The sequence below is a fragment of the Monodon monoceros genome, unplaced genomic scaffold (assembly GCF_005190385.1).
Source record: "Monodon monoceros isolate NGI ecotype Baffin Bay Population unplaced genomic scaffold, NGI_Narwhal_1 Super_Scaffold_12, whole genome shotgun sequence".
NCBI classification, from domain to species: domain Eukaryota; kingdom Metazoa; phylum Chordata; class Mammalia; order Artiodactyla; family Monodontidae; genus Monodon; species Monodon monoceros.
The window spans coordinates 156,980,440-157,002,217 of record NW_021703768.1 but is presented as its reverse complement, the minus strand read 5'-3'; the positions used below and the strand labels follow the sequence as shown (position 1 = coordinate 157,002,217).

Sequence of the window (21,778 nt, the reverse complement as noted above, 5' to 3'; positions counted from 1 at the left end):
ATTGTTGGTGATTGTGACCAGGTACCACGCTAAAGTAAGTAGTCAGGAATGGGGACCCGGGGCCAGGTGTGTGGGAGCTCTCAGTACTGTCTTCACAACTTTTCCATAAGCCTGAAACTGTTCAAATATTTAAATTTCATTTAATAAACTACCGTAGTTACTCGCATGCACACTCCTCCCCCCAAGCTGTCTCCCGCCCTGAGCATCTGCTCCTGTGGTCCCGGGCACTCCTCCCCTGCCCTGTGTCCCAGGTCACCTGCCCACGTGGGCTCACCTGCCCAGGTCATGCCCTCCACCTGGACCTCACCGGCCTCCCGCAACTTCCAGAAAGCCGAAGGGTCCAGAACCCGATCTCCCCACGTGGCTCCCGCGGCACCGCCCGCCCACTCCCCTCCCTCTGCTGATGGGACCCACCTGGGCTCCTGACCAGGTGCGCAGGGCGACCCACACCCAGTTGTCCTTTCGGAGCCTCTGGGAGCTGGGAGCGGCCAGGATGAGTCCCAGGTGCGCAGGGGAAGGGGTGCAGTGGGGGGGCGGGCAGGGGAAGCTGGCGAAGGCAGTGCTGTTCGGGTGCGGGGGAGGGCGCCGCCCCCAGCCCCGGTTGATGCCCGGGTGGGGAGGAGGGCGGCTCCCACACCCGGTGCCGCCCCCAGCCCCGCCCCATCCCTGAGCCTCTTGGCTGAGTCCGGGTCGTTGGCGGAGGGAGCCGGGCCGCGGTGCAGCCTCGGGAGGAGCGCGGTGAGTCCGGGGTCCCCCGAAATGAGGCGGCTGCCCTCTCCCCGCGCTTCGGTTCGCCCGGCCCTTGCGGGAAACGCGTCGGACTGTGTAGACGCCCTCGGGGAGTGTGACTGAGGCCGGGTCGTGTAGACACGGCCGGGCACCCTGCGTTTTTCGGCACCCCGAGGGCTCCCCAACCCCGACGGCCGCTTTCCCGCCTTCGCACCCATTAACTCGGCTAAACCCGCGGTGGGGCTGGGCCGGCAGGAAACGGCGCGCAGAGCCTGCGAGGAGGTTTCCAGGGATCTGGTGAGGGGCCCCTTGCTTTCCTCCCTGTGGCTTCTCTCAGCCAATCCCTTGCTAGTGAGTAAAAACACGACAAGGATTTGGGGGGTAACAGTTTGGGGAGGGTGTGGTCACAAGGCCTGAAGCTGGGCTGGGGGTCCTATGGGGGAGGGGCCGTAGAGTCCGCTGCCGGCGGCAGGTGTGGCGTGTGAGTGATTGTGCCTGTGATGGATTGTGTGAGATTGTGTGGTTACAGGCGCGGGGTTGCGTATGGCTGTGTGGGGTGGTGTCATTGCCTCTGTGTGTGCTGTGTAACTAGTGTGTGACCACGTGTGCGTGATTGCACTGTGAGGTCATGTATGATTTTGTGTGTGGTTGTGTGTGTGTGTGTGGACGCCCCTTCCCTGTTTCCTCGCCTGGGAAAAGGGGACGGAAGACCCTGGGAGCCCCCAGGACGTGGTGGATAGCCCTCCTGTCCCTCCAAACAGCACGTCAGGTGTTGCCCCTGATCTGCCCGCGGTGACGGACTGGAGAGGGGACCCTGCGGCTCTCCACCCCCAGGAGATCTGCGTGCTGTTCAGCGTGTGCACTTGGCAGGATTCTGAATGTTTAGGGTGGAAAGTGTGGAGCCGGGAGAGTCTTTGAACAGAGGCAAGCCAGGTGACCTTTGATTAAGTCTGGGCACAAGCTGCGCGCGGAGAAAGGTCTGCTGGGGTACCATGGCTGTCGGTGACAGGGCAGAGGCCCTGGGAGGGACCCGAGGCCGCGTGCAGGTGAGTGTGTCCTTCCTGGAGGAGGACACGAAGGTCTGGGCGCCTCCTTCCAGTTTCTGCAGTCGAGGAAGGAGAAAGAAACCGGCGGGGCGAGCGTGTGTGGGTCTGTGGCCGGCACGTGGGGAGCTGGGACCTGAACTGGGGCGTGGCCGCTTGCCATCTGTCTTCCTGCCCTGGGGTAGGGTTTCGAGCTCTTGGTCCCCGTCCCCTGGGCTCACCTGCCTTACCTGGACCACAGGGGCCTGGGGGAGCCGTTCCTGAATTCTAAGAACTCTGTGTGGAAGAGGGAGGAGGGGGGAGGGGGAGGGAGACAGAGAGACAAACAGTGAGACAAAGGGAGAGAAAGAGGGAGCGAGAGACAGAGACAGAGGAGATAGTCTCTCCAAGCCTCAGCGTCCTCATCTGTAAAGTGGGGATCATTGTGCCCGCCCCCTCCCCATGGGAGTGCTGGAAGGTCTGAACTAATTGACCTGAGGCTGTGAGCCCACACAGATTTTAGGCATGAACTTTCTGCCCGTAGCTGCTCGTGTTTCGGGCACCCATCCACATAAAAGTGAGAACGGGGAAACAGCTGTCCCCAGTTATTTGAACATGCGTGGCTCTAAAAGTAAGGCAGAGGGTTACGTGTTCTGGGTCTCTGGCTCACGTCGGCATCAGGCTTTGCCATTTTTCCCGCTTTACTCTATTAATTTAAAAAAGTGATTTCAGAATAATTGTCATTGCAAGGGTGGTGCAGAGGATCCCTGTACACCCTTCACCCAGCGTCTCCTAGTGTTCAAACCTTGTGGCACCGTAGATCAAAACTGAGAAACTGACATTAAAATGAACATAAACACTCGCAGCCTACTTTGCCTGGATTTCCCCAGTTTTTCCACTAACGCATTTTCTGTTCAGGGATCCAATCTGAGATGCCCCACTGCATTGAGACCCTGTATGAATTTTTAAAAATTAATAAATTAATTTAGTTTTGGCTGCATTGGGTCTTCGTTGTTTTGTGCGGGCTCTCTCTAGCTGCAGCGACCGGGGGCTACTCTTCGTTGTGATGTGCGGGCTTCTCATTGCAGTGGCTTCTCTTGTTGTGCAGCACGGGCTCTAGGCGCGCGGGCTTCGGTAGTTGTGGCACGCTGGCTCAGTAATTGTGGCACACGGGCTCAGTAGTTGTGGCACGCGGGCTCCGTAGTTGTGGCACACAGGCTTAGTTGCTCCGCGGCATGTGGGATCTTCCCGGACCGGGGCTCGAACCCGTGCCCCCTGCACTGGCAGGCGGATTCTTAACCACCGCGCCACCAGGGAAGCCCCCCTGTATTAATTTTAACTTACAAGTTGTAAGTGATTGGAAGTTTCTTTTTTTAATCTACGTGTCTTTATCCATTTTCCTGGGTATCGCTCGTGTTTATCAGCTTCTGGCCTCAACCGCACACCCCCCTCCCCCCCAGGATCTCTGACTCCTTTTCCTCTGTGCACGTTAAAAAGCTACAAAAACACGAGATATCATCACCGCAAATAGTTCTCTCACAAACACCTCTTCCTATGAAAACCTAACAAAAAGTCCACAGACAAAAAGGAAAAAAAAAAAAAAGGCCAAGCTTATTAAATTTCCTAAAGGCTTGCTGAGTGATTGATTTCATGGAGTTGGGGCAATGGGGGAGGGGAGGTTTCCTGGCTGGATCTGAGCCTGAGAAGTAGGATAGGGAGAAACAGGAGAGGGTGTAGTGTAGACAAGAGATGCCTGTTCCATAGACCAGCGTTGGCTACCATGGAAGCAAAGAAGCAGAGACATACGGGATGGAAAACGGTGATTGTCTTGGATGAGTGGCAAGAGAAGAACTTATACAGAGAGATGGGCAAAGAGTTGAGAGTGGGGAGGGGAAGAAATGTAGGAGCCAGGAGCAGAGCTGGGATGAAGTTTGGGGTTTTATTAAAGTTGATAGTTGACTCTGTTTGGAAAAAAGTGATCCCAAGTGCTGTATGTCCCCTTGGAGAGGCTGAACCACTGTTTGAACCGACTAGATAAAATCGGTTGTTAAAGGCAAGTGGAAGGAACTTCCGTGGTGGTCCACTGGTAAAGAATCTGCCTTGCAATGCAGGGGACGTGGGTTCAATCCCTGGTCAGGGAACTAAGATCCCACATGCCGCGGGGCAACTGAGCCCGCCCGCCACAACTGCTGAGCTCACATGCCTCAACTAGAGCCCGCGTGCCGCAAACTGCAGAGCCCACATGCCCTGTAGCCTGTGTGCCACAACTAGAGAAGACAAAGCCCACCACCACAACTAGAGAGAAGCCCACACGCCACAACGAAGAGCGCGCATGCCTCAACAGAGATCGCATGTGCCTCAACTAAGACCTGACGCAGCCAAAAAAAAATAAAGTAAAAATCTTAGAAAAAAAAAAAAAAAGAGAGACAAGTGGAAGATTCACGGTGGGCGCTTGGTGGGCTGCAAGAGAGAATAAAGAGAAGGAAACAGGATGGACCACTGAGAATAGAGGGTGTGGTTCCTGGGAGGGAAAATGGGAAGCCAGGCAGAAAGGTCCTGGGGACCTGGAGTCTAGTGTATTAGTTAGCAGTTGCTGCATAACAAATTATCCCCAAAGTTAGCAGTTTCAGACAAATATTTATTATGCCAGTTTCTCTGGGTGAGAATTTGGGAGTGATCTGTTGCGGGGTGTGTGGTGGTTCTGGCTGAGGGTCCCTCATAAGGCTGCCTCACCTGAGGGCCTGATGGGGGCAGGAGTTGCAGCTTCCAGGAGGCCCCCTCACATGGCTCCTCCTCATGTGGACCTCCCAGGCGCTGTTTGAGGCTTCTCACTACATGGCAGCCGGCCCCGCACAGAGCAGGCGAGGGAAACCTCTGTGCCTTTTATGACCTACTCAGGAGTCTCACGCCATTTCTTCTGGTACTTTCTATTCATTAGGAGTAAATCAAGTCCAGCCCACACTCTAAGGAAGGAAACTTAGGCTCCACCAAAGAGAAAAGCGGCAAGAAATTTGTGGATCTCCTTTAAAACCACCACATCCCGTGACCTTGGGCAAGTGACCCTGCTCCTGTGTGCCTCTGTTTCCTCTTCCATCAGAATGCAGCTGGTCTTGTAGGAGGGTTGTGGTCATAAAGTAGGTAATGCATGTAAATATTGTTTAGTGAAATGCCTGCCACATAGAACATGCTTGTTGACTTATTTTTACTGAAGGCATTTTCTTTTCCCCGGTACATTTCCATTCTCTTGAGGAACGATATACCAGCTGGAGTCATCAAACCAGAACTCCCAGGAACTGTGAGATCAGGGTGCAGAGTAAGATGACTCGCTTTCTCCATACATATTGGGCTGTACTTGTTCTTTCCCTGGTTCCCTTTCCAGTGCTCAGCCACTTCTCCCAAAGGGACTCGAGGGGACTCCAGGCTCTGCACCTTGGCAGAAACCATCTTAACTTATACCCCCATGCGTGCAGCTGGCACAATTCAGGAGAAAACCAGCAAAGCAGGGGATGCAGCGGGGGAAGTGGAGGTGACAGCCATGAGGGTATAGGCAAGCTCATCAGGTAGAGGGCACAACAGGTGCAAAGGCCCTGAGGCAGGACCATCATGTCTGTGTATGGCTGGAGCAGAGGGAGGGAGCTAAGGACAGACAGCAAAGAGTGGGTGAGACCAGGTCACTTGGGGCTTTTGCCCTGAACGAGAGCCAGGCGGAGGTCCGAGCAGAGGTGGATGTGGCCTGGGTCAGGTTTCAGCTGGCTCTCTGAGGCTGCCGTGTCGGTGGCAGCAGCCGGCCCTATGATAAGGCCTGGGAGATCTCTGCTTAGCCCAGGGTAGAGATAGTGCAGGTGGTCCAATCCTAGGTGCATTTCAAAGGAGGAGCTGACAGCATTTTCAGGCCGGTTGGATGGGGACTGTGAGAAAGACATCAGGATGACCCTGGGGCTTTGGTGTCCAAGTGATCATAAAAGTGGAAATTCCGTCTGAGATGGGGAAAACTATGGGAGGAACAGATATTCTAGGGGCTGAGAAGGGCTGCCAGTTTGGCATGTGTCAGATCTGAGAAGTCTGTCAGTCATTGGATTGTGGTAACAGATTGCTACCAGTTTGGTGGCTTGAAACGGCTCGTGTTTATTATCTCCTGTTCTCTGTGGGTCAGGAGTCTGGGCGTGGCTTAGCCAGGTCCTCTGCTCAGGGTCTCACAAGGCTGTGATCAGAAGGCTGGCTGGGCTGTGTTCTTATCTGAAAGATGGGCTGGGGAAGGATCCAATTCCAAACTCGTGCAGGTTGCTGGCAGATGACCAGGGGCCCAGCTGGTGGGCACCCTCAGCTCCTAGAGGCATTCACAGTTCCTTCCCATACAGCCTCTTCCAGCAAGCCAACGTATTCACCAGGCCAGCCAGGAGGGTTTTTTGTTTTGTTTTGTTCTGTTTTTTTGGCCACGCGGTGCGGCATTCGGAACTTCCCTGACCAAGGATCGGACCTGTGCCCCCTGCATTGGGAGCACAGAGTCTTAACCACTGGACCACCAGGGAAGTCCACCAAGAGGGTTTTAAGTCTGCTAACATGGGGTCCTACAAGATATAATTTAGTCATGACAGTGACAACACATCACCTCTGCCATATCCTACTGCCTTTTATTTATTTATTTTTTTTGGCCACGTGGCTCGTGGGATCTTACTTCCCCAACCAGGGATAGAACCCGGGCCATGGCAGTGAAAGCACAATGCCCTAACCACTGGACCACCAGGGAATTCCCCATATCCTACTGCTTAGAAACAGAGTCCTGACCACAGTCAAGGGGAGGTGATTACACAGGGGCGTGAGCACCAGGAGGTGGGGGTCATTGGGGGGGGTCACCTTAGGTCACCCAGAAGGAGGTTCCAGAAGCCAAGCTGAGTTGGGCATTCAGAAGATAAGTCTGGCCTGGAACTTGGAGGCGTCAGGGGTGTTATTAAAACCACAGACCGGATGGGATCACAGGGGCCAGGTGCATATCTGCAGGTAGTCTGTGAAAATGTTTATTTAACCTTCAAGTGGTCTATTTTGTTGTTGTTGTTGGCTGTGCCACACGGCATGTGGGATCTTAGTTCCCCCGACCAGGGATTGAACCCACGCCCCCTGCAGTGGAAGCACAGAGTCTTAACCACTGGACTGCCTGGGAAGTCCCTCTTTTGATTTTTAAAATGACAGCTGTATTGAGATATAATTCACATCTCATAACATTCACCCATATAAACCAATTCAGTGGTTTTTGATATATTCACAGCTATATGCAACCATCATCACAATCAATTTTAGAGCATTTTATTGATTTTTTTTTTTTTTTATGAAGTGGTCTACTTTTTAAACCTAAAAACTTTTTTTTTAAAAAAAGGAAACTAGGGGCTTCCCTGGTGGCGTAGTGGTTGAGAGTCCGCCTGCCGATGCAGGGGACGCGGGTTCGTGCCCCGGTCCGGGAAGATCCCACGTGCCACGGAGCGGCTGGGCCCGTGAGCCATGGCCGCTGAGCCTGCGCGTCCGGAGCCTGTGCTCCGCAACGGGAGAGGCCACAACAGAGAGAGGCCTGCGTACCGCAAAAAAAAAAAAAAAAAAAATGTTGCAGAAAATACTATTGATCTTGATTTTTTGTTTGTTTTTTATTGGAGTACAGTTGATTTACAATGTTGTGTTAGTTTCTGCTGTTCAGCAAAGTGAATCAGTTATACGTGTACATATATCCCCTCTTTTTAAGATTCTTTTCCCGTATAGGCCGTTACAGAGTATTGAGTAGAGTTCCCTGTGCTATACAGTAGGTCCTCATTAGTTATCTATTGTATATATAGTAGTGTGTATGTGTCAATTCCCAGTCTTTCAATTTATCCCTCCCCCCCACCACTGATCTTGTTGACGGAGGTGTTTGGTGTCCCCTGAGGCCAGTGTCTCATCACCCCGCCCCCTGCTTGGCCTGGCATCCTCCCTGGAGGCCCTGCACCTGAGGTTCCCTCTCTTTGGAAACAGACTCTGGCAGGCGTTTGGGTGGCATTGAGGACACGTTGGCTTTACACCGAGCCTCTCCGTGGCACATCAGGAGGCTGGAAACAGACACTGTTCCTGCCTCATTCACTATTATGGCTCAGGTCTCAGGGTCCCCTGGCTGAGCCCTTCCTTGGGACCCCCCCCCAAATGGCTCCAGACCCTCTCTGGCACGTGAAGACAGAGGGGGAGTAGGGTGACCAGATACCCGGATTTCCAGGTTAAAATTAGAAGAGTCCCAGGCAACCTGGGTTGATTGGTCACCCCATATGGGGGTGACTTGCTCAGTGTCACCCCATCACTGCCTAGTTGGGACGAAAGTCAGGTCATGAGATGACAGTGGGGGATGTTATGGGGGAGGGGATGCTGTTGCATCCATGGGCTCAGCTGGAGACCTCAGAGCTGACCCTTTGCAGTCTGGTTCTGCAGTCTCTGTGCTATAGTCATATGTTCTACAGCCCTTTCCTTTTCTTTTCTTTTTTCTATTTTTAAAATTTTTTTATTTTTTAAGCTTTTAATTTTATATTGGAGTATAGTTGATTAACAATGTTGTGTTAGTTTCAGGTGTACAGCAAAGTGATTCAGTTATACATATGCATGTATCTATTCTTTTTCAAATTCTTTTCCCATTTAGGTTGTTACATAATATTGAGCAGAGTTCCCTGTGCTATACAGTAGGTCCTTGTGGGTTATCCATTTTATTTATTTATTTTTTTTAAAAAAACATTTTTCTTTTTTTAATGAAATCAATATTGCTTCTTTGTAAATTTATTTATTTATTTATTTTTGGCCGCGTTGGGTCTTTGTTGCTGCGTGCAGGATTTTTCTAGTTGCAGTGAGCGGGTCTACTGTTCGTTGCGGTGTGCGGGCTTCTCATTGCGGAGCACGGGCTCTAGGTGCACGGGCTTCAGTAGTTGTGGCACGTGGGCTCAGTAGTTGTGGCGTGCCAGCTCAGTAGTTGTGGCTCGCGGGCTCTAGAGCTCAGGCTCAGTAGTTGTGGTGCACGGGCTTAGTTGCTGCACGGCATGTGGGATCTTCCTGGACCAGGGCTCGAACCCGTGTCCCCTGCATCGGCAGGCAGACTCTCAACCACTGCGCCACCAGGGAAGCCCCGATTTTAAATATAGCAGTGTGTACATGTCAATCCCCAGCTCCCTAACTATCCCTTCCCCCCAACCCTTCCCCCCAGCCCTTTCCTTTTCCATCCCTGTATCTGGGCCCGCACTTCAGATCTTCCAGGAGGATCCGTATCCTTCTGGAAGCTTTCACGGGTCATTCCCGTAACCGGGGACAGCATCTCCCGCCTACTCTTTTCTCTCGCTTTACTGCTGCACAGTCATTCTTCAGATCTGCCTGGGGTGTTCTCACGTATCTCTCAAGCTGAGGCGGTAACTTATCCTCCGACATTGCTTTCAGAAAAATAAATTAGTCCTCAACCTGTCAAGGGCACTCTCTCAGCCCAAGGTCTCCGTGTGGAGACAGCAATCGCCTCTTCGGTTTTCTCTGATTTCTCTTATCTTCCCTCCTTCTACTCTGCTTTTGTATTCCACCCCCGATCTTTGCAAATAATAAAAATAAAGCAAATTCTAGAAGATATTTTGCCGTCTGAGATTAGGGGTGTGTAGGATCTTCTTGAATCTTCCATCCCTTTGCCTCTCTCTTTAGGAAAACACCCACTGGCCCGAGCCGGGCTGTCTCCATTACATCTGAGTGAACGGGGAGAGATACATCCAAACAGGCAGGTTTGTTTTTTGGTCTACCCAACACCAAATAATTTGTCTGAGCTGACTTTTTTTTTTTTTTTTTTTTGCGGTACGCGGGCCTCTCACTGCTGCGGCCTCTCCCGTTGCGGAGCACAGGCTCCAGACGCGCAGGCTCAGCGGCCATGGCTCACGGGCCCAGCTGCTCCGCGGCACGTGGGATCCTCCCAGACCGGGGCACGAACCCGCGCCCCCCGCATTGGCAGGCGGACCCTCAACCACTGCGCCACCAGGGAAGCCCTGAGCTGATTATTTTTTTAAAAACCCTAAATGGACTTTACAGGGACTTCCCCGGTGGTCCAGTGGCTAAGACTCTGCGCTCCCAATGCAGGGCACCCGGGTTTGATCCCTGGTCAGGGAACTAGATCCCACGGGCCACAACTAAGACCAAGCACAGCCAAATAGATAAATAAATATTTTAAAATAAATAAATGGACTTTACATCTTGCTGAGAAGTTTATTTCAATCTAGAAATAGGGGTGTTTGGGGAAAGTTGGGTTTCAAATGGACTTTACGTTATGACTGAAGACAGATAATTAGCAGGGGATCAATCCAACCTTCTGCTTTTTGTGCCTCAACATTAGATGGAAGATAAAGCAACCCAGAGACGTTGCTACTTGGAGGGTTTTGGTCCACTTCTTGCAAAGCTAATAAGCACACTCCTGTTTCTCCTTTGGTAGAAGTGTCAGCTTTTCACTCAAGAAACAAACACGTTTTCTGCACCAACTGTTTGCAAAGACTTTGCAGGGAGATGAGGGTAAGGGACAGCTGTGGAAGGCCCTTCTCTGTCCTTAGGAATATATGAGAGTCTGGAAGTTTCTGTAAACCAGGTGCATCCCTGTGGTACTTTATAATCACTTTCCCAGCCAGGGGGTCTGCTGCCTCGCATCACTGTTTTCTACTTGTGTGAAGTCATTTTACCAGCACCAAATGTTCCTCTTTCTTGTGTCCACAGTCACAAGGAGAGACACAGACTTCCACCCTTTCCACTCTGTGCTTATGTCTCTCAACAATTATTTTATGGAGGTAAGATGTGTGCCACATAAAATGCACCATCTTAACCATTTTTAAGTGCGCGGTTCGGTGGCATTAAACACATACACATTGTTGTACAACCATCCCTACCATCCATCTCCAGAACTTTCTCATCTTCCGAAACTGAAACTCTGTCCCCATGAAACAGACTCCCCACACCCTCCCCCAGTCCCTGGCCCCCACCATCTACTTCCTGTCTCAGTGGAGCCAACTCCTCCAGGGACCTCCTGTGAGTGGGATCAGACAGCATGTGTCCTTCTGTGTCTGGCTTCTCTCACTGAGCATCACATCTTCAAGGTTCATCCACGGTGTAGTGAGTGTCAGAATTTCTTTGGGAGCAGAATAGACATGGAGTGACTGGTGGTGGGAGCGGGTGATGGTGAATGATGAGCCTGGGGAGGGAAGTCAGGGCCGAGATTTTGAATTTGGTGCTAAGGGCAGTGAGTAGCTACTCATAGCAGGGGAGTTGCACGATCGTATTTGTATAGACCAGGGTCTCCCCCCCGAGCACTGCTGACATGGGGTCCAGATCATTCTCTCTGCGGGGGCCACCCCAAGCACGGTGCGGTGATGGAGCAGCATCCCTGCCCCCCACCCCCTTGATGCCAGGAGCCCCCAGTCGTGACCACCACAGATGTCTCCAGACATCACCCAGTGTTCTCTGGGGGCAGGCTCAGCCCACATGAGACCCCCTGGTCTAGGCACATCTCTCCAGTTGTCTGAAAAATGGCCAGGTGGCGGCAAGCCTGGGGTTAGCAAGACCACCACAAGCCCAGGGAAGGGGGACAGGTCGTGAGAGCGGGAATGGCTGGGTGGCGCCCCTGGACAGGAGGAAGGAGGTGGAACAGCTAGATTTGAAGGTGACCAGCAAGGAAGAGAAGGATGAAGAAGTGACAGGAGACCCCAGAGGCTGGTCTAGGGTATCGGGGGTGGGAGAGGTGGTACCCGAGAACTCAGGAGAAGGCGGGTAAGAGGCTTGTCAGGGGAAGGACACCCCATCCCGGGGACATGCTGAGCTTCAGGGGGAGGCATCCAGGTGTCCATTCCTGCCTGAAGCTCCAGAGAGACATGAGCTGGAAACTTCTATTTGGGGATTGTCAGTGGATAAATGATCCTTGCTGAGTTGGGCTCTCCTTGGGAGGGAGAAGGGCTTTTGCAGGGACTGTGGTATGGATGCCACTTACAAATAGTTTGACGAGCTTTATTTTATTTATTTATTTTGTGGCTACTTGCGTTGTCCCATCAAGATTTGTCCCCCAAAGGAGGCCAGTATTGAGAACACGAAGACCTCAGGTGAGGCTCCTCTGTCTCCAGGGCCCCTTTTCAGACTTGGAAGGTGCGCTTAGGAGGGAGGTCCTCTCCTGACCACCGGCTGTGCATGGGTCTGCCCAGGCCTCATGGGAATGGGCGTCCCCGTGTGTGGGGAGGTGATGCCATCTAGAATTTGGAGAAGCCTGAGGTCATGTTGATTGAGCGCTCTTTTTTACAATGGTGGAAGAGGTGGTGAAGGGCTGTAGTGTCCTTGTAGAAGTTACTGCTCCCTGCTTTGGTTTGTCCAAGAGCCATAAATCTTGATGTCCTAAGAGAGAGAACCCCAACTTGAACCAGTTCAAGCAAAGGTTGTCTCCAGTGCCTGGGCAGTCCAGAGGAAGACCTGGCCCCAGGCAGGGCTGGGTCACTCTGTCTTGTCCCGTGAGGTCCTTCCCTGGCTGTGCCCCCTACATCTACCCAGGCTCTTCCTTCCAGATTCACCTCATCCCTCCTTCCTGTTAGAGGCCAAGATGGCAGCCAATGGCCCCAAGCCTAGCCATGACAGCTTAGGAGCCCCACTGGGAAGAAGGCTGCTCCCTCCCACCTATTATTAGTTAAACCCTATGAAATTGATCATGTCCTGTTGTTTTTGGCCTACCGAAGTGGCAATTTTATACTGCTAAAATTCAAGGAAGAAATCTGGTTGGCCTACTTCAGTCATGCAATCCTTTGGACCAATCACTGATGGGGGTGGAGGGGTGGGTACTGTGATTGGCAGGCCTGGGTCCAGTGTGGCCCAATCACTGATGGGGGTGGAGGGGTGGGTCCAGTGTGGACCAATCACTGATGGGGGTGGAGGGGTGGGTACTGATGGGGGTGGAGGGGTGATTGGCAGGCCTGGGTCCAGTGTGGACCAGTCATCAATAGGGATGGAGGGGTGATTACTGTGATTGGCAGGGCTGGGGGCCAGATGGGTGGGGCATCATGACTGGGGCATCTTTTCTTCCCCCAAAGAAAGGGGAGCATTGGTTCCCGCCTTTTCCAGCTTCTAGAGGCACCACATCCCTGGCTCGCGGCCCGTCCTCCATCCTCACAGCCAGCAGCGCAGCATCTGCCGTCTCTCTCGGCCTCTGACCCTCCCGCCTCCCTCTTATAAGGACCCTGGGATGACGCTGCCCCCCTCCCGGGGAATCCAGGGTCCTCCCCATCTCAGGGGCCTCAACTTAACCCCACCTACAAAGTCCCCTCTGCCCCATGACACATTCACAGGTCCCAGGACCAGGACGGGGACGTCTTCAGGGGATGTTATCTTGCCTGTCACAGTGTCCAAGCAAAATGCCATTTCTGTGGAAGGACCTGGAGACACTGTCAGATGTTTTGGACCAAACAGTCACTGCCTTTTCTGGTTCCAAGGCAGATTTTGGAGCCTGATTTTTATCTGCACTCCACCAGGCTTGCCAACAGCTGGGTGAGGTTTCTGTGCCCTTCGAGGAGGCCGAGCTGGGGTCGGGCCGGGTCACAGATGCACTGGCGCGCATCCAGCCCAGCGTTTGCTGGACTCGGAGGTGGGGCGGGGCTGGCCCTGAGGGTGGCCTGGCCTCTCCTAAGCTTCCTTGTTTGTTCACAGATACTCGCTCTTGGCCTCCACGTTCTGGATGTTTCTGTCTGTGAACAGTTTTCCCTTCTCACATCTCCGCTTCTGGCATGTCAGTTCCTCTCCCTCTTAATTCCTTTCTATCTATTTTTATTGGGGTAAATTATACATAACATGAAATTCACCATTTAACCATTTTTAAGTGCACAACTCAGTGGCATTAAGTACATTCACACTGTTTGGCAACCATCCCCACCATCATCTCCAGAACTTTCTCATCTTCCCAAACTGAAACTCTGTCCCCATGAAACCCTGACTCCCCAGCCCCTCCCCAAGCCCCCGGCCCCCACCATCTACTCCCTGTCTCTATGGATGTGACTCCTCCAGGACCTCCTGTGAGTGGGATCACACAGTATTTGTCCTTCTGTGTCTGGTTCTCTCACTGAGCATCATGTCCTCAAGGTTCATCCATATTGTAGCAGGTGTCAGAACATCCTTCCTTTTTAAGGCTGAATAATATTCCACTGTTTAGATGGACCACAATGTGTTTATCCATCATCCATCAGTGGACACTTGGGTTGCTTCTACCTTTGGCCATTGTGAATACGCTGCTGTGAACGTGGGTGGGCAGATATCTGTTTGAGACCCTGCTTTCCTTTCTTTTGGGTGTATGTGTACCCAGGAGAGGAATTGCTTTAGCGTATGGTGGTTCTATGCTTAATTTTTTTTTTTTTTTTATGCGGTACGCGGGCCTCTCTCTGTTGTGGTGTGTCCCGTTGTGGAGCACAGGCTCCGGACGCGTAGGCTCAGCGGCCGCGGCTCATGGGCCCAGCCGCTCCGTGGCATGTGGGATCCTCCCGGACCGGGGCACGAACCCGTGTCCCCTGCATCGGAGGGCGGGGACTCTCAACCACTGTGCCACCAGGGAAGCCCTATGCTTAATTTTTTGAGGAACGTCCAGACTGCTTGCCAGTCAGCTGCACCATTTTGCGTCCCCAGCACCAGTGCACGAGGGGTCTGATTTCCTCACGTCCTCATCAGCCCTTGCTGTTTTCTGAGTTTTGATGATAGCCGTCCTAGGGGGCGTGAACTCTGTCTTTTTAACTCTTTTCCTTTGTGAGGCTGGCAGGGCCCACTACAAGATCAGAGGTCACAGTCTCCGCGCAGGACTGTCCTCGATTCTGAGATCAATTGCAAGTTCAGGGATGTTCTGGGTAAACTGTGTCCCCCCCGCCGAAATTCCTATGTTGGAGTCCTAACCCCCCCAACTCAGAAAGCGGTCTTATTTGGAAATAGGGTCTTTGCAAATGTAATCAGGTTAGAGTGAGGTCATTTGGGTGGGCTTTCAGCCAGTACAACTGCTGTCCTTATAAAAGGGACATTTGGGTTGTTTCCACAGCCTGGCTATTGTAGATAGTGCTGCTATGAACACTGGGGTGCATGTGTCTTTTTTTTTTTTTTAATTTTATTTTGGCTGAGTCGTTGTTGCTGCGTGTGGGCTTTCTCTAGTTGCGGGAAGCGGGGGCCACTCTTCGTTGCGGTGTGTGGGCTTCTCATTGCGGTGGCTTCTCTTGCTTGGAGCACAGGCTCCAGGCACGCAGGCTCCGTAGTTGTGGCACGTGGGCTCAGTAGTTATGGTTCACGGGCTCTAGAGTGCAGGCTCAGTAGTTGTGGCACACGGGCTTAGCTGCTCCGCGGCATGTGGGATCTTCCCGGGCCAGGGCTCAAACCAGTGTCCCCTGCATTGGCAGGCAGATTCTTAACCACTGCACCACCAGGGAAGCACCGCATGTGTCTTTTTGAATTATGGTTTTCTCTGGGTATATGCCCAGTAGTGGGATTGCTGGGTCATATGGTAGCTCTATTTAAACCTCAATTGCCAAGCAGAAATAGAGACACAGACGTAGAGAACAAATGTATGGATACCAAGGGGGAAACGGGTTGGGGGGGAGGAATTGGGAGACTGGGATCGACACATATACACTATTGATACTATGTATAAAGTAGACAACTGATGGGAACATACTGTATAGCATAGGGAGCTCTACTTAATGCACTGTAGTGTCCTAAATGGAGGAGATATGTGTATATGCATGGCTGATTCATTTTGCAGTGCAGTAGAAGCTAACACAACATTGTAAAGCAACTGCATGCCAATAAAAATTAATTTTAAAAAGCGGACATTTGGACGTAGACACACACAGGGAGAATGCAATGTGAAGATGGAAGCAGAGGTGGGGGTGATGCTGCTATAAGCTAAGGGACATCAAAGATCACCAGCGACCCCCTGAAGCCAGGAGAGAGCCTGAGACAGATTCTCCCTCGTGGTTTCAGAGGGAGCTAGCCCAGCTGACACGCTGACCTCTGACTCTTGGCCTCCAGCACTGGGAGATGACAAGTGTCTGTTATATAAGGCAGTGGTCCCCAACCTTTTTGGCACCAGAGACTGTTGAGTGGAAGACAGTTTTTTCATGGACGGTGGTGGCAGAGGGATGGTTCAGGCGGTGATGCGAGCAATGGGGAGCGGCAGATGAAGCTTCCCTCGCTCGCCCGCCGCTCACCTCCTGCTGTGCGGCCCGGTTCCTAACAGGCCACGGACCGGTACTGGTCCACAGCCCAGGGGTTGGGGAACCCTTGATATAAGGCACCCCGCTTGTGGTGCTTTGTCATGGCTGCCCCAGGAAACTAATAAGGGGGGTGGTTCCCAAAACCACCCTGAGGTTTGACAATTCACTAGAAAAACTCAGAAATCGCTTAGAGCTGTCATAGTCATAGTTATGGTTTAAGATTAACTGTAACAGTTAGAGGGGTTAAGATTATCAATTAAGATGAACCAAAGGGAGAGACTCACGGGGCTAGTCCAGCTGTCTGAGTCCCTTCGGGCTGCTATAACAGAATACCCAGACTGGGTGGCTTATACACAACAGGAATTTATTTCTCACAGTTCTGGAGGCTGGGAATCCAAGATCAAGGCACTGGCAGGTCCGGTGTCTGGTGAGGCCCTGCTTCCTGGTTAGTAGGTGGCTGTCTCCCTCCCTTCTGTCCTCACACGGCAGAAGGGTCCAGGGGGCTCTCTGGGCGGGGCGGGGGGGGGGGGTCCCTTTATAAGGGCACTAATCCCATTCATGGGAGCCCCACCCTTATGACCTAATCACCTCCCAAAGACCCCACCTCCAAATACCATCACATGGGAGGTTAGGGTTTCAACATAAGAATTGGGGGAGGACACAAACAGTAGTCCACAGAATCAGGAGAATCACCAAACATGAAGTGATGCTGTCCTCTCCCCGTGCACTCAGGATGCATGATTCTCCTGGCACTGATGTGTGATAACACACATGGAGTATTGCTAGTCAGGGCAGCTCCCCCACGCTACAGGGTGAAGAGCTTTCACTGGGCATAACTGATTCATTGACTGTCCATGTGGTTGACCTCAGCCTCCCAGAGATCACTTCCCAGAACCAGAGGCAAAGGCCAAAGGTTTTTTGTTTGTTCGTTTTTGTTGTTGTACTTTTTCTTTTTAGAATGTTCTTCCTATTTTATTTTTTACCTCCCATTGTTTTGTCATTAAGTCATAGAATATGAGGAAATGTCATAGAAAATAGGGCATGGGTTATGTAGCTCATTAGGAAACCCTCAAGAACCTCCTGATGACTTAACAATCCAGTTCGCTTACAGGGCAATTTTATTGGCAAAGGCCAAAGTTTTGACTACACATCCCCATAAGGAGATATCTCTACCCCCTTGAATTCCTACCCCTTTCTCTTCCTGATGGATTTGCCTTCTCAGACACTTCTTAAGGAAAAACTAAGAGAAGAGAAAGCAGTTATGATGGCCCATGCATACTCCTGGGACTACTTGTGGAAAGATGGGGTTTTGCTTGGGACAGAAAAACCCAAAACGTGGCCTTCTCTGCTGGGGATGCCAGGATCCTGGCAGCTGACCTCAGTGCAGTGAGTGCTGTTGGGGGGCTGAGCCTAGAGATTTGTGCTTTCCACAGAGGGTCGAGACCCCAGTGACTGCAACATTGAAATCAATGCCTGTCCAGCTGTCCGACTTGATGTAACATGGATGGTGATTGCCACGTCTTTGCCTGTAAGGGCTGCTTTGACTGCATCCAGGATTTTTTTAAAAATATTTATTTATTTATTTGGCTGTATCGGGTCTTAGTTGTGGCATGAGGTATCTTCATTGCGGCATACAGGATCTTCATTGCGGCATATGGGATCTTTTAGTTGCGGCATGCAGGATCTTTAGTTGAGGCATGTGAAGTCTTAGTTGCAGCATCTGGGATCTAGTTCCCTGATCAGGGATCAAACCCAGGCCCCCTGCACTGGGAGTGTGGAGTCTTAGCCACTGGACCACCAGGGAAGTCCCTGCATCCAGGATTTTGACGTGAAGCATGTTCACTATCATTCAGTTCTAAATATTTTATTAATTTAGCTATAATTTCTTCTTGGAATTATTAATTCACTAGAAGTGATTTTAGATTTTCAGTCATAATTTTCTTGTTATTTCTAGACATCTCATTTAATTACACTGTGGTGAGTGAAGTGGTCTGAGAGAGTTTTTGGGTTTTGTTGAGACTTGCTTTGTGGCTACTGTATGGTTAATTTTTGCAAATATTCCATGTGTGCCTGAAAAAGGTAAGTTTGCTCTCTAATGCCATGAACATATATTTCCATTAAACAAGATTGTCTGGTGTCTAGCTTGCTATTTGGTACATATGAGGTTAGAATTTTTATCTCTTCCATTTTGTGACTTTCACTGTTTACAAGAGACCACTTAAAACACCTGATAGCTTTAAAAAAAAAAGTCTAACCTGACAAATTCTGTCTTTTACCTTGTAAATTTAGTACATTTGCACTTTTTCTTTCTCTTTTTCTTTGTTTTCCTCCCTTTTTCTTTTATATCTTTTTCACTGTACTTTTTTGGAAGTCATCCATTTTAGTTCTATTATTAAAGTTACCCTTAAAGTGTTCATGAATGCTTCACTTAACAGATTTGGAATTGGTCAGTAGTCTCCCCTGAAACTTAATGTCTTTTAAAAATATTTATTTATTTATTTATTTTTGGATGCATTGGGTTTTTGTTGCTGTGCACGGGCTTTCTCTAGTTGCAGTGAGCGGGGGCTACTCTTCGTTGTGGTGCACAGGCTTCTCATTGTGCTGTCTTCTCTTGTTGTGGAGCACCGGCTCTAGGTGCATGGGCTTCAGTAGTTGTGGCACGCGGGCTCGGTAGTTGTGGCTCACGGCTCTGGAGTGCAGGCTCAGTAGTTGTGGCGCATGGGCTTAGTTGCTCTGCGGCATGTGGGATCTTCCTGGGCCAGGGATCGAACCCATGTCCCCTGCATTGGCAGGCGGATTCTTAACCACTGAGCCACCAGGGAAGTCTCTGAACCTTAATGTCTTTTGACTGCAATCATTCCCTCTGTCTTGTGTGCTAGTTCCACCTTGGTTTTTATACATCCCTAATTGGTCATTATTACTATTTTATATACATAATGCTTATTTAGATGTTCCCACATGTTCACCAGTTTCTGGGCTCACAGTGCTTCCTGCTTTTTACATCTTTTCTATAAATTCAATTTTGTTCTCCCCCAGATACATCCTTTAGTAGCTTTTTCAGTGAAGGTCTGTTAGTGGTTAAGTTTCTAAGTCTTTTCCTAGAAATGTCTATATTACATTCTCTTCCTTGACTAAATGGGTTTAGGTATATAATTGTTGATTGACCTATTTCCTCTCAGCAATTTGAAGATATTATTCTCTCCCTTCCAGTTTCTTTTGTTTCTGATGAGAAATCTGCTATCACTCTTTTTCTTTTTTTTAATATTTATCCATTTATTTATTTATTTGGCTGTGCTGGGTCTTAGTTGTGGCATGCAGGATCTTCAGTTGCAGCATGTGGGCTCTTAGTTATGGCATGCAGGAGCATGGAATCTTAATCACCAGACCACCAGGGAAGTCCCAAGAAATCTGCTATCACTCTGAATCAGGCTTCCTTTATAGATAACCTGTGTTTACTTTCTGGTTACTTCTATAATTTTCTCTTTGTTTTTATTCTGTAGATCATGGTGCTTTTCAAATCTGAGGATGCATGTCTTTCAACAACCCTAGAAAATTCTCAACTAGTTTCTCTTATAATATTTCCTCTCTTCCCTTTGTCTAGTCTCTCCTTCTGGAACCCCTGTGGGATATACAGTGGGGCCTTCCTTTTTTTCTGTGTCCTGTATCTGTTAACCTCTGTCACAGGTTTTCCATCTTTTTATTTCTCTTTGCTGCATTCTGGGTAATATATCTGTCTTCTGAGTCATTTATTTTTTATTCATCTGTATCTGTTGTTTAACCCATCTACTGAGAATTTAATCCCAATGACTATAGTTTTCATTGCTAGAACTTCCATTTTTTTTAAAGTTGTACCCATTTTTCATGAGATCATTTGTCATATTTTCAATTATTTTATGTCTGAACGAATTTTAAGCATACTTGTTTTATAATCTCAGATAGTTTCACTACCTGAATGTCTTCAGTGTCTAGTACTGCCTTCTTGTGTCTGCTGATTCTTCCTGATGGTGGTTTTTTCCCTCGTGTGTTTTGCAATTTTGAGGCGGGGAGCTTATCCTTAGCACGCTTTTATCTGTGGGAATCCTGCAGAATCTGAGATGAGGGGGTGTCTCTCTTGAAAGATTTTGTTTTACTTTGTTTTTCTGTCTTCCACCCATTGGGTTTGACTGCTTACAAGCAGAGGAGTCACTGGGTTTTCCTGGTGAAAGGTTAGTCTGGCTCTAGTGAAGATAATAAAGTGGAGGGTCCAAGTCACTGTAATAATTCAGATTCGAGGTGGTGACAACTTGCACTAGGCAGTGTGGATAAAGACAAATGACGGATCCTAGACCAAGATCACCACACTGTGGCCCACAGGTTAACTCCAGCCCATTGCCTGTTTATGGAAATACAGCCATACCCATTTGTTTACATGTGCCTGGTACAGCTTTCATGACATAATAGTAGGGTTGAGTAGTTACAACATAGACTGTGGGACTACAAAGCTGAAAATATTTACTCTCTGGCCCTTTGCAGAAAAAGTTTAATGACCCCCATTCTAGAGAAATTCAGGTTATAAAATCTGCAGGACTTGGTGACGGACAAGGTATGATAGGGGTAATTACATTCATTCCTCAGTATCTGAGGGGGATTGGTTCCAAAACCCGCCATGGATACCAAACCCCACAGATGCTTAAGTCCCTTATATAAAATGACTTAGCATTTGCATATAACCTATGCAATCCTCTTGTATACTTGAAATCATCTGTAGATGACTTATAATACCTAGTACAATGTAAATGCTGTGTAAATATTGTAAATACAATGTAAAGGCTATGTAAATAATTGTTGGCATGTGGCAAATTCAAGTTTTGCTTTTTGGAACTTTCTGGAATTTTTTTCCTGAATATTTTCTATCAACTGTCAGTTGAAGTTTTGGGTAAAGAACCCATGGATATGGAGGGTCGACTGTAAGTGAGAATTCAGGGCTTGGGCAACTGTGTGGATGAGAGAAAGTTTGGAGAAAGAAAATTAGTTTAATTTTGGACAGGCTGTGTTTAGGTGTTGCCTGTTTGCCTGGAATTGAGGGGTTTCCTGAGACGTGGGACTTTTGTGGCTAAAACAGAGAAATCCCGGGAAAACTGAGACAGTTGGTCGCTGTAGGTGTTGGCAGGATATCTAGAGAGAGGGAGTGTCAAGATGGGAGTTGGAAATGCTTTCTAAATTTGCTTGAAACTAAACAGCTCCCCGTTGCTGAGAGCAGCCCTGGGCTGACAGCCAGCAATGAAATGGGACCTCAGCCTTAACATCACAAGGAAGCAAATTCCAGCAACAACAGGGAGCTCAGAAGTGGATCCTTCCCCAGCTGAGCCTCTGGATGAGAATGAAGCCCAGCTCACACTTTTTTTTTTTTTCTTTGCTGTGCTGCACGGCTTGTGGGATCTTAGTTCCCTGACCAGGGATTGAACCCAGGCCATGGCAGTGAAAGCACTGAGTCCTAACCACTGGACAACCAGGGAACTCCCCCAGCTAACACCTTGATTGCAGCTGAGTGAGACCCAGAGCAGAGGACCCCTAAAACATGCCAGAATCCTGACCTGCCGAAACCATGAGAGAACAAGTGTGCGTTGCTTTAAGCAGCTATGTCTTGATGATTTGTTTCATGGCAGTAGTTGACTGACACACTTCCTCTAAGATGGCCCTTACTTTCTCCCTCCTGCCACAGGGCTTTTACATATTTTGTTCTTACTACGTGGACATCTGTTGCTTCCACTGGGCACTTACTGGATTCCTATTTATCCTTTCGAACTCAGATAACTCATCACCCCACCCCCC

General features: G+C 49.8%; 1 protein-coding gene across 1 annotated transcript in view; it reads left to right on the top strand.

Annotated features, from left to right (window-relative positions):
- The first annotated feature begins 698 nt into the window (after positions 1 to 698).
- The window catches only part of TMPRSS9 (transmembrane serine protease 9), a 56,627-nt gene continuing 35,547 nt past the window's right edge, over positions 699 to 21,778 (top strand). Inside the window, exon 1 of the mRNA XM_029218428.1 lies at positions 699 to 738. The gene's annotated coding sequence lies outside the window, so the exon portion shown is untranslated. The remainder of the gene's footprint in view (positions 739 to 21,778) is intronic.